Source organism: Bos mutus, chromosome 29 (assembly GCF_027580195.1).
Source record: "Bos mutus isolate GX-2022 chromosome 29, NWIPB_WYAK_1.1, whole genome shotgun sequence".
Taxonomy (NCBI): domain Eukaryota; kingdom Metazoa; phylum Chordata; class Mammalia; order Artiodactyla; family Bovidae; genus Bos; species Bos mutus.
In genome coordinates, this window is record NC_091645.1 from 2,494,705 (window position 1) to 2,507,532 (window position 12,828).

The 12,828-nt window shown below is 48.8% G+C and overlaps 1 protein-coding gene across 2 annotated transcripts in view; it reads right to left on the minus strand.

Moving 5' to 3' along the window:
• Window positions 1-11,870, minus strand: part of FAT3 (FAT atypical cadherin 3) — an 801,625-nt gene extending 789,755 nt beyond the window's left edge. For both annotated transcript variants that reach the window (XM_070365061.1, XM_070365062.1), the window contains exon 1: window positions 11,581-11,870. The gene's annotated coding sequence lies outside the window, so the exon portion shown is untranslated. The remainder of the gene's footprint in view (window positions 1-11,580) is intronic.
• Window positions 11,871-12,828: the final 958 nt, after the last annotated feature.

The window sequence follows — 12,828 nt, forward strand, 5'->3', positions numbered from 1 at the left end:
TTTACTTTATAAAAGAATGTGACACAGGATCTGCTCAAATAGTGGAGAGTTTTCCCTAATTGAATGCAGTTAAAATGTGATTTGCTTTAAAAAATGGGTTTTACACTTCCACTTAAAACATATGTATTGTATAAGAGCAATCTAAGTTTATTCACTTTGATTATTATAATAACCACTGATGAGCTCTATGACAGTGGCAAATCTTATAAAATACCTGTATCTCCCTCTCTCTCTTTTGAGAGGAAGTATGATATTAATCCTATCTAGTTAACAGAAATAGAGTATAAATTGAACAGGCTGTGTGTTACCACTGAATACAACTTGGGAATGCAGTGATTAAGACAAATAATTACACATATAAAATTTGCACTTCCAAAGTAAAAGATTATCTAATTATTGGATAATTCAAGGAGATCTAGGAAATTGATTTGGCAAGGTAGTATGTTTTTGTCTTACATTTCCTAATCAATCGCCTAGATTGCATAATTTCCTCACTGTAGTCACTGTCTTCTAAATATAAATGGAAGGCATTCTGTCCCCTTGCTAATGCGGGCATTTCCAAGTAGGTGACATCACTTCATCTCAATAAAAGATGTTGGTGCCATCTTTCTGACTTGGGTAGCACATGCATTTTGCTCTTTTCTGGGCCTATCTAGAGAAATAAGAGTCAATTGAAAAAGCTAACTTTCGAAGGATCAGGCACCACATTTGTTTAATATGCTCCATGTAAAATCAGTCCAAGGTAATAAGAGCACGTCAATGCACGTTTGCCAACAATGACATGAATCTGAAGAACTCGGCACAGGCCATCAGAAAGGCTAACAATGGAATGTGTACTTAGTTTTCCCAGACTGTGCGTGATCTGCTATGTCTACAGGAAAGATGGAATGCTAGAGTATGCTAAACTGCTCCTAGTTAGAGAACATAACCCATGAAGACAAGGAATTAAGAAATCGTGTCAAACTAGCTGTTCACATTCATACCAGTACAGGAGGCAGCTAAAATCTGAACTGTAAACAGGTAGCAACAAATCCTCAAGGATCAGGTGAACTGTGTTTCGCCCTCTTCCTCACTCAGTGTCAACATTCCCAAATTATTTATTATTTGCAGTATTTTCAAGCATTTAGAATCATCAAATGCAGCTGAAAAAGAAATAGATCACACAGCAAGGATATGAAAAAAGAAAAAAAAAAGTCCCATTCTCCTACATGTCTGGGGAAACTCCAGCCACAATCTGGAGTAGAAAGGATTGTCCTACCAACTGACCAACCATAAAACTGAGAAGGATACAGAGAAGTGTGAATTTCACTATTAGATAAATATAATACAGAGCTGACAGTATGAGGAAGAAATTCATCTCAACAAATTCACAAATTACTTTCAAACTGCTAGAGCGCACATCCCACTGTAATAATTTCACTTTCCCATCCTTGTTTTTCAGTATGAAGCCCTGTGTGATGGTCTGGTGACACTTCATAATGTTAGGAAATATCACAGGTTCAGTCCTCAGGAATACGCATCCACTGGGAGAAGCAACATCATCTGAATCAGTTGCAAAGTTAAAAAAAAAAATAATAAAGTCGAGAAGCACAAAATGGCAAATGGTCAAGTTCCAACAGCTAAAAAGATCCAAGACATTATGAGCTTTTAATGAGTGAAGCATGCCATGAGAAAGAGACCTTTTGTCAATAAATCCAAGCCTTGCTTCACTAATTGAACCATCGAATACAGTGTCTGAATACGTAGACACCAGACTTCAACATTTCTTAATTATATTCAATTCCAGGCATATCTTTCCATTTAATTGACATCCTGAAATGCCTTTACAGTCCTATCAGATAGGTACCAAGTTCTCAAGGGATATTACGACACACTTCTGACTTTTGGCTCATCTGATTGAAATGATTAGTATGAAACTTTCTTTTTTGAAATGTGGGAAAGATTCACGTTTTTCTCCCTAACTCCAGCAACGTTAAAGTCGTCTGCATTTGGCCCACTTTCCTGTGTACATTTCTTTATGGAGAGGCTCTCTACAGCCAGGCCAATCTGATGAAACCGTAGCCACATGCTCCAGCCTGGTATGGGACCACGCCACACGCATCCCACAAGGCCCTTCTCAACCAATCGTGGCGCTAAGGGCCATCATTTAGCCACCACGTAGAGCCAGAGAATTTCAAGCCACAGTCTTTAAAACAGACTTCAGATGCCGCAAAATATTAATCAGACGCTCAGATTCTGGAAACATCAACAAAACGTCATTTGTAATAGATGCTCTAGGTATCAAAAAAGGCCGAGCTACCTCTTCTCCCGAGATACAGCCTCCTCCTGCTTTTGAAGAAAATGTACACACTCACTGTTTATCTGATAGAAAAAAGTGATATTTATACTGTCATTAAGCGCATTTGTCACTAGATGTAATCTGTATTATGGGGCGTGCTTTCAGATGTTTACCCGTGTTAAGTACTGTTCAACGATATTTAGTAGCACTAATAATTTTGAGTTTATTTCAAAATGTGAAATGTAATAGCTGCTCCAGTGCGCTCACTTTTTAACCTTTCTACTGTAAAGGCTATAATTTTTATCAGATTGTTGGGAATTTAATTTAGTCGAAGTCCTAAAGTTACATTTAAACTTCTAGTTAACCTTTCCTATCTGTGCATCACTCAACAGCTGGGCTTATCTCTGACATCTTGAAAAAGAAAAGAAATAAAGAATAACTGAAACAGTATTTGCAACTGCTTTGCAAAGTAAAAATATCAGCAACTCATGCTGAACCTCCAAGGTAAAAGTTCTGGCCTTTTCACCCATCTTCTGAAAGCTAGCATTACAAGGCTTACCATTTATTTTAATTTTTTTTTTTTTTTGAACATTAAAAAGCCAGAAACAGACCTGAATGCTGAATTTCTAAAGGACCGAACACCTCAATGTTCTCTATGCTAGAGGTAACTGTGAGATGACTAAGGGGCAGAGGGAAATGGAAATAAGAAGATGTCAATTACAAGATGCATGGGAATTAAGTATCTTCCCCACACATGCCAGAAGCATGCATGCCTCTGACCCCCAATATTAAACAGTGCTGTGATTGTTTTTCCTTAAGTGTACACATTTTGAGCTCTAACAACTGTAAGCTTCTTGAAGGCATGATTCATTTTTTTTTTTTGTGCAGTGTATTTCTTATACTCCTCACAAATAAAAAGAAAACTGAGCATGTATCAATGGACTGCATTTCAGTCGTTTTTCAAATTCAGACTTACATAAAGACTCCAGATATGATGAGTCCAATATAAAAACGGGAAGAATTTCTGCTCCTGAAGATGTTTCAAACTTTGCAAATATCATTTACCAGTTCCTGGACCATATCATGACTAGTAGCTGGAGACGGCATCTTGGCCAACTAGAGTCAAACTGAGGACAAAGCCACATTAGGCAACAGAAAGCGTTAAACGCCAGCAAAGCAGAGAACCAAAAGAACACTGGAGTAAGAAGCCATGAACCTTCCCAGCCACCTCCTCCAGCGCGAGTCCCGCTTAACTTCAACTTTGTGCAGAGTCCCAGGGGTTACATTCACAGCAGGAGAAGGCAGACCATGTGTTTATGATTTTCATTCAAACTCCCCGGGGCCTGGGAGCTTCCTGAAAGAGTGAACTCTAACTCCAAATAGGAGGCACAGCCTTTATAGCAGTGGTCCTCGACCTTGGCTACCAGCAAAATCCACCGGGAGGCTTTAAAAATACCGGTGCCTGGGTCCTACCCCCAGAGAGTCCGGTTTGAATGGTTTGGATGCCACTGGGTGGCCAAGGCTGAGCTCCAGGCTGAGGTCTCTGCGACACACAGCAAATTCCCACAGGCTGTCTGTTTTACTGTGGTAACACACGTTTCAACAGAGGGGTGGGATGGAGCAGGGGTGGGAGGGAGGTCCAAGAGCGAGGGGACACGTGGCTGATTCACATTGATGTACGGCAGAAACCAACACATTATAAAGCAATTATCCTCCAATTAAAAATAAAAAATAAAATACAATTAACCGTTAATTAAAAAAATGGTCGAGACTTGTGAGTCATTTGTTTTAAAAGCCCCTGGGGGATTCCAAAAGCGCAATCGAGGTCAAAGACTCTCACTTTAGGATCCCTCGGGGTAGCTTTGGGTGGTATGAGAAGTCTCCCAGTTAACTGTTGAACAGCAACAGACTGTGATAGAGGACCCAGTCAGTTTGATGCAAACAGCAAAAATGAATGATTCTTTAAAGGACCCCCTAAAGGGCAGTCCTTTTGTCCTTTATTTGCACCCATACTTTTTAAACACTATCAACAGGGAAAAAACTCAAAAAACCCCAGAATTGGTGACAGAAACACAAGGAAGCCAGTGTGTGCAGGTAGGGCTGGAAGCAGGGGCCCACGTGGGCACTGGTGTACAGGCTCCCAGACATGCTTCAAACACCTGCAGCTCTTCTCTGAAGCTGGGGGTGGGGATACCACAAAAGGATAATGGAGAAAAGGGCCTGAATAATTCAGGTGTCTTACCAAAATACTGAAAAACATTCCAACAGTCTATTTGGCCTGATCCATGAGTATGTTCTTCCCAAAAGGAGCACTGTCCTAAGGAAATCAAAGACTTGATTAATTCTGTACTGTCTTGACTACATTAGAGTTTTACTAAGAATTATTAAATTGGATTATATTCACTTTATGTGAAGAAAGCTGAGCACTGAAGAATTGATGCTTTTGAACTACGGTGTTGGAGAAGACTCGAGAGTCCCTTGGACTGCAAGGAGATCCAACCAGTCCATTCTGAAGGAGATCAGTCCTGGGTGTTCTTTGGAAGGAATGATGCTAACGCTGAAACTCCAGTTCTTTGGCCACCTCATGGGAAGAGCTGACTCATTGGAAAAGACTCTGATGCTGGGAGGGATTGGGGGTAGGAGGAGAAGGGGATGACAGAGGATGAGATGGCTGGATGGCATCACCGACTGAATGGATGTGAGTTTGAGTGAACTCTGGGAGATGGTGATGGACAGGGAGGCCTGGCATGCTACGATTCATGGGGTCACAAAGAGTCGGACATGACTGAGTGACTGAACTGAACTGAACTGAACTGATTCACTTTATAGTCCTCAAATCAGTTAATCCTAAAGGAAATCAATTTTGAATATTCATTGGAAGGACTGATGCTGAAGCTGAAGCTCTAATACTTTGGCCACTTGATGCTAAGAGCTGACTCATCAGGAAAGACCCTGATGCTGGGAAAGATTGAAGGCAGAGGAGACCTTCTCCTCAACCTAGGACGAGATGGTTGGATGGCATCACCCACTCAGTGGACATGAGTTTGAGCAAGTTCTGGGAGATGGTGAAGGAGAGGGAAGCCTGGCATCCACGGGGTTGCAAGGAGTCAGACACTACAGAGCGACTAAACAGAAACAATACTCCTCCTAAAACTTTGCTCCAGCTCACATTAATCTCTCTTCCTCCAGGACCCTGTTCAGCGACACTATTTTGTCAAGTAATATGTCCTGGTGTTGATTTCTGGTTTGCACACAGGGGTATCTCCCATTTCCCCAACAATACAAAGAAGCAAAGGATATATTTTACTTTGACAAAGGGTATATCTGAATCCTGTGTGATGCCTTCAAAGGGACGTAGGGTCAGTAAATACTACTGAAAAGAATTCAGTGAAATAAATTCCTTAAAAAAATAAAGAATTGCAATTCTTTTTTCTATTTCCTTCACCATCACTGACTTTCCGACTAGTACTAGAAACTCCTAACCGGTTTCTCTGCATTATTTTTCTTCCCACATTTCCACAGTGAGTTCTACTCCAGAATTAATCAGAATAAAGCAGTTTTATCCTGTCTCAACCCAACCCTCCCAGTGACTCCATTTTTATATTCAGCCTGACATTCTAAGTTCTCCGTAACTTCACCTCCTACTTTCTCAACTTTAATGCATGTATGCTCAGTCCCTACATCATATCTACGGTTTGTGAATCCATGGACTGCAGCCCACCAGGCTCCTCTGTCCATGGAATTTTCCAGGCAAAAATAATGGAGTGGGTTGCCATTCCCTTCTCGGAGCCAGGGGTGGGGGATCCTTCCAACACAGGGATCGAACCCACATCTCATGCATCGACAGGCAGATTCTAAGCCACCAGGGAAGGTTGTCGATGTTAGCTTCTACCCCTTTTCAACATAAATGATGTACTGTCACTAATTTCTAACACTTGAGAACTAAATGGATATGAGGAGCCTCATGTTCACTTCAGTATAGAACATGTTGAGTTTCAGAAGATGACATTGCAGTTAAGAAAGAGAGGTTCTGAAGACAGGTAGAGACATGGAGCTAGAGCTCAGAGAAAAAGTAGCACGTGAAAGAGAATAAAAATTGATCAAATATCAAAAACGTAAAGTTTTTTTTAAAAGAGAAAAACTGAAAGAACTTTAAATTCAATGTGATTTAACAGAATAAAAATTGAGGGATAAATTTAAGACATAGAAGAGCAAGAATTAATTGAACGAATCTTCTTTATTAAATACTGGCTTCCCTGGTGGCTCCAACAGTTAAGAATCCACCTGCAATGCAGAGTTTGATTCCTGGGTTGGGAAGATCCTCTGGAGAAGAGAATGGCAACCCACTCCAGTATCCTTGCCTGGGAAATCCCATGGACAGAGGAGCCTAGCAAACTACAGTCCATGCGCAAGGAGTCAGACAAGACTGGGTGAATTTCACTTCACTTTATTAAATAGAGGTTGTAATCCACAATCTTGGAACCTGGAAGATCAGAAAGATGAAGTACTAAAATCTGCTCACAGATCCCTTTCAGGGTCTCGTGAGGGACCTTGACTTATCTGTTCAGGCAAGGCAATATTCTTTCATAAAGCATTTTCTAAAGAAGGACAATTCACAACCCTCCCCAGATCGCCTCCAAGGCCTCCACATTCACACATATCTATCTAGCAAAGGAAGCAACACATTAGTTATATGAAAAGTGTGATCATTAAGTTTTGAAATCTGTTCTCTATTTTCCCCAACCATCATCATGGCAGGAAATCCATTCTCAAATTTTCATCCTTTCTACTTTAATACAAAAATATCTCAATCCTAGAATTGACTAATATTAAGACTAACCGGGGAGTGCCATTCCAATCCAGAACTACTAGAATGGTCATTTGTTACTGTTATGTAGCAGATAGCCTATTCTAGTAGATCAGGAACTGGCTCACAGCCACTAGACAAGTGTCAAATACGTTCTCAATAAATTCAATCTGTGGCATTAAACTGAATCTTTATGTTTTAATTTCTTTAAGGAAAGGTTAGCTTTCCTAAAGTTATTCTTGGAAAGAAATTTGGGGGAAAGGGTCAGTGTAAACAAGGGAAGAAAAAAGCTCATTAAAGAAGCAGATACTCTTCAACCGACAGAAAAAAATCACTAAGTTTGAGAAGGATGCAGAATCAAATTGAGTGAAATACAGAAAGATGTGTACCATTGGGGTCATCATAGAGGAAGTCACCCAAGCCACAATGCTTCTTCTGAGTCTATTAGGCAGTAGGGACTGTGGTCATTCTCAAACGACGGACTATAAAAAGAGACCCAACCCTCGAAATGTAGGAGAAAGATGCTTATAAAGATACACTCAACAATTAGAGATTGAAAAGCATTTCAGAAAATTTTATCAATAAGCAAAACAATTCACACTGGGGTTGGCTGTCTTTAATTCTTTAAGACCCTGCACATCTGGGGAAATCGGGGCTGTCTTTTCCTCAGGAAGGAGCTGAGGGGCAGACATACCCTCCACTAGGTCTGGCAGGGCTCTTTCTGTTTAATTATCATTCCTTCCTGGTGTCTGTCACAATCAGCAAAGACAAGGGTTCATCAATAGCCCTTCCCCAGCAATCAAAGGAAATCAATCCCAAATGTATGGTCCCACCTGATCCCATCAGAAGATCCCCACTGAGTGCTCTTGCAGAAGGAAAGGGCCAAGGAGTGACCCCAATGCAAGAAACCAAACCCTTCAATGTGGCCCTTTCCCTCTGTGCTCGCAGGAAAAAGCCAACCTACAGTCAGCTGCACAGAAGGAATGCCACACTTAACTCTGCCAACAGGAAAATAAAGCCACCCTGGTCCTCCTGGCCTCCATTAAGATAGCATAACAACACAAGAGCCATGGGGAGCAGCCTCAGACCAGCTGCTAATGCCTAAGTATCTTCTCTCTGGTAACTGCCTACTGCTTTCTATTTAACGTAATTCATCAGCCAGATTAGAGTAGGTCATTCTGCAGCATATGAAGAAAGCAAGGCTGATAACATAACCTGACACATCAAAAATATTCTTCTGCGAACAGCCTGAAGAGCTGTTGTTTACAAAAAGCTGTGAGCAAGCAAAATAACCATATAGTCTGCCTACAGGTCAGTGGGCAGTCAGTCTGTTTATTGCTACTCATTTCATTTTTGAGTAGCTCAGCACAACTGTAATTGCTAGTTAACAGATAGACTGGGTCCTAACTATCAAAAAAAAAAAAAAAAATTCTCAAAATGACTCTGCCAGGAGGCAGAATAAATAAATTTGAAAAAGGGCGGTGGTGGGGGGTGGGGAGACACCCAGCCAGTCACTGGTCAACAAACACTGGCTGTGAAAATCCCGGGACTCCAAGACAGGAAGCCAGCCTAGCAGCTGAGCGATTTCTGATCTCCGAACCAGCTGCCTTTGATGTGAAGTTCTCCGTGTGCCTCCAATATGAAGACATTATAACTGGGCAGTGCTGGGAACTTTCTCATCGCGGTTCACTGTGTTCAGAAACTGGCCCCAGCACCATTCACTGTCCGAGTTCCAAAAAGGCAACAGGGATCCATGATTGAAGACCAGCATCCCCTAATTCTGAGAGGCAACTTTTCTCCTGGTAAAACGTGAAATGCCCTTCCCCCACTCCAATCCAAGAGGGAAAAAATGCACATCAAAGCGCTAAAGTTACTATGCATTTTTTTTGGCCTTTGTCTCTTGGTGCCCTGGTTTTCTTGGCTGTCCTTTATTCTCTCACTGCTCAGCTGCTCCAATTTAGGAATAAGAAAAAAAAAAAAAAAAAAAAAAAAAAAAGGAGCAGCTGGCTTGGTGCTGTTTCCAGGATTCTGCAGAATCTCAGTCTCTCCATCTCTTTCCTTCCCTCTCTTCCATCCCCTCCCTTTCTTTCCTTCTCAGATTCAAATCTCCACGTCACAAACCAGAACGCCATTCAAGCCTTCCATAAACGTTAAGAGAAGTTCCGCGCCTGCCAGGGGAAGCGAAATCCGGGCTGACTTTGATCGACACCGAGAAGGGGGTACCTCAGTCCTGCGTTCCTAGATGGCGGGTTTGCTCGGTCCACCACCTAGCCCTGCCGCCCGGATCCGGGGCAAAGTCGTCCGCAGTCTTTCAGGCCGGTTCTCAGCCTCTGCCTGTGTTGTAACTCAGCCCGGGCTCAGAATCGAATCCCAGCAACAAAGCCGGGGGCGCAAACCCGCCGTGATGAACCGGTCGGCCTGCCCCCCAACCCCTGCCTCCTCCCTCCCCGACTTGCCTTTGAAAAGACAGGCGTTGGGGCCAGAAAAGGAATACGTCCGAGGCGAGGAGGACGGAAGCAGCGGGACACAAGTGGCCTGAGTGGTCTGGGGGTCGTGGTTTGTTTACGTGTCTCTTAAACACCCAGGACCCACGGAGGTGAGCCCGGCGAGTCGGGCGCCCCACGGGAGCCTCACCGCCCCGGGCGCTGCGCAGACCGCTCGCCCCTCGCCCACCGCCCGTCTGGCGGGCCCGGGGTGAACGAGGAGGCTCGCGCGGGTTTGTCTGACACTTGTAAATGGAAGTGGGATCCAACTTGGGAAACAAACGCGCCGGGGTCTTGGGACGGGGAGGGGCGGGAGACCGGGGAGAGGAGAAGAAAAGCCTCTTCATCCGGCGGCGCGCTGCGAGCTCCCCGCCGGCCTCTCGCCGCAGCGGCTGCAGGTTACCCGGCCCCAAGGCCGAGCCGGGACCGGCGCGCGGGGAGCGGGGCGCGGGGCCGGGGCGGGCTGGGCCGGCAGAGGGGGCGAGCCGAGGCTACCGAGCGCCCGCTCTCCAGGCCACCGGCACCTCTAGCTCCCGGGAGCCTCCCCGAGCCCCACGCCACGTCCCTGCAGGCTCGCCCCCTCCGTCCTCAGCCTTCCAGGGATCCCCTTCCACTGCCAGCTCTGCCCCTATTATTACGTGGAGCTACAGCCGCAGGATGCCGCCAGCACATACACACACACCGGGGGCGGGGGGGTGGGGGGCTCCTCTCCTCTCGTTGCAAGCTACCCCGAGGCTCGCTGAGCCCGCAGCCACACTCCCGCCACCCCCGCGTCCTTGCCCCCAGCGATCCCCAGCCCACGAAAGCGGGGCTAGGAAAAGCGAACAATGAAAGTTGCTTTCCGCGAAGCCTCATCGCCGTCTCTGTTTAACTGTCTCGGAAAGCACGCGCGACGCGAGTAGGCGAGAGAGGCGTGCAGACCACAGCAAGGCTAAAAACACCCGGGCTCTGCGCCCTGCGCCGGCCTGGGAGCCCGATGCACTTTAGCTCAGCGACCCCCACTGGCGGCGCACGAGCGCGCCGGGCGAACACACTCCCGGCCACCTCCGCCGCCGCGCCCGCGCTCCGCAGACCCCCGCCGGGACCCCGCACCCACACTGGTCCCGGCGCAGGCGTCCACCCGGCACCGCCCGGGAAGGGGCCTTGAGAGTGGAGCTGGCGCACGCTTGCATTCGATCCCACTCGGCAATCCAGGGCGGACCGCAGCGCACCCGCTAGGACGCCCAAACCCGCGCGGCTTTCTTTTCAAAGACAAGCCACCTTCACGCACGCCCGCCAAAACCCGTGCTCTCCCAAGGCACTCCGTTTGCCTGTCCCCAGGAGAGCAAGGAAAGTCCCACCTCCCCGCCACTCCACAAAAAAATCTGTCGCCCCAGTCCCAGAGTCTCTGCCGCTCGGTACACCTCACCCCGCCCGTGACCCCCGCACACCAGAGTCACACGCGGAGCGGACCCGCAGAATGTCTCGTAACCCTTTCCCCTCCCTGCTCAGAGTGGAGTCTGGGCTCTGCTACAGCCGGCGCCTCGCCAGGCGACGACCCAACTTGAGCCTCGGGTCCCGAAGTGCATCCTTTGGCTTCTGAATGTCCCTACAGCGCCCCACCGGCAGCGGCCACCGAGCAGGCTCGCCGCCTGGCCCTCCGATCCACCTGCAGCGGGCGGGCGGCCGGGAGTCGGGGGCCGGGTGCACCGTTCTGAAAGCCGCCCCCCGCCCCCTTTTCCAAATCCTGAGCCCCAAACTTGGCCAACTCTCCATGCCAACCTCCCGGCTACCGCCGCCAGACCGAGCCTCCTTCCCCTCCTCCTCGCGGCGGCAGCCAAGGCTGCTCCGAGCCGTGCCGAGGCAGGAACTTTACCAGGTGAAAAGTTTCCCCCGCGCGCCCCGCCGGCTCTCGCCTCCCCGAGACCCCCAAGCCCCCCGTTCCAATCCGGCAGCTGCAGCTGTGTGTCTGGCGGCGCCCTCCAGCCGAGGCACCCGGCAGCCAAAGCATCGCGTTCAAGATGCCCACGCACCCTTGCCTCCGCCGGCGACGCTCCGCTCCACCAGGCGCTGTCCGCGAGCTCTTCCTCGGCCGGCGCTCCGGTCCGGGCCGAGCCGGCCACCCGGCCGCGGCCGCCGCAGTGCCCGCCGCGCGCCCGCCGGGGCTGGAGCCGCTAGCAGAGGCGCTCGGGACGCCGCCGCCGCCGCGGGGGCTCCCGGGCGGAGGGGCGAAGCCGGGAGGAGGGGGCCGGGGGCGCCAGACCCCGATCCGCAGCGCAGCTCGCGGCGCAGCTGCCGGGAGGAGCGCCGGCTCCGCGTCTGCTCCGAGCCGCCGCCGCCGCCGCTAGTGCCTGCCGCCCGGCTGCTCCGCGCTCCCCATCACCGCCGACGCCGACGCGCGGCCAAGCCCCTCTCCCTCGCCGCCCCCCTCGCGCTTCTCTCCCGCTGTCTCCTCCTCCCAAACCGCCAGCGCAAAGGGCGAGGGGGGAGAAGCCGCGGCAGCCCGGATGACTCGCGGGCTCGGAGCGCCGCGGGCGGGGGGACGGGGGAGGGGCCCGGGGGCGGCGCGGCGAGCCGGAGGGTGCTCCCGGCGCCCGGCCTGGAAGCGGGACTAATTTTAGATCTTGGCTTCCCCAGCCGCTCCCTGGGGCTCCAGGACACCGCGAACGTGTCTTCCTGGCGCGGGTGGTGTTGGTGATGCTGGCTCCAGGAAGCTCACCCTCATCGCTATCTCAGCCCCGCCACAGCCCTGCGCCGAGGTCTCACACGTGCTGCTCTCACGAGACCGGGGAGGAAACTGAGGCACGTCGAGGTTTACACAGCTTATCTAAGATCCTGAGGTGACTTTGTAACTGGAAACCATAAGATGTTGCGCATTTTGATTTTATATTGCTTCCCAGACTGGGCTCCTGGTACTTGCCCACACATTTTTGGATCCTGGGGTTCCCCTGTGGAGGAAGGGTATTTTTCCGTGGCCCATCTTCTTCCCTTTCCCCAAATCGTTTTAAATCATTTCGGTCGAAATGGAGGAGAGGTACTCTCGGTGGAGTGAGGGAGTGACTTGGGGCTTGGTGATTTGCAAGGCCAATCCATCAGTCCGCCTGTTCCAGTAACTTCTGCGCCCTCACCCTTCCTAGGATCCCAGCCCACGCTCTCACCCCACTGCCACGCACGCCCTGTTGCTACGGGGCCTAACTCACCCCTGTTCTGTGTATCCCGGCCTTTCTTCCCCTCAAAACTGAGCAGCCACCTGAGAACCTCCAGCCCCGGGCCCCTTTCCC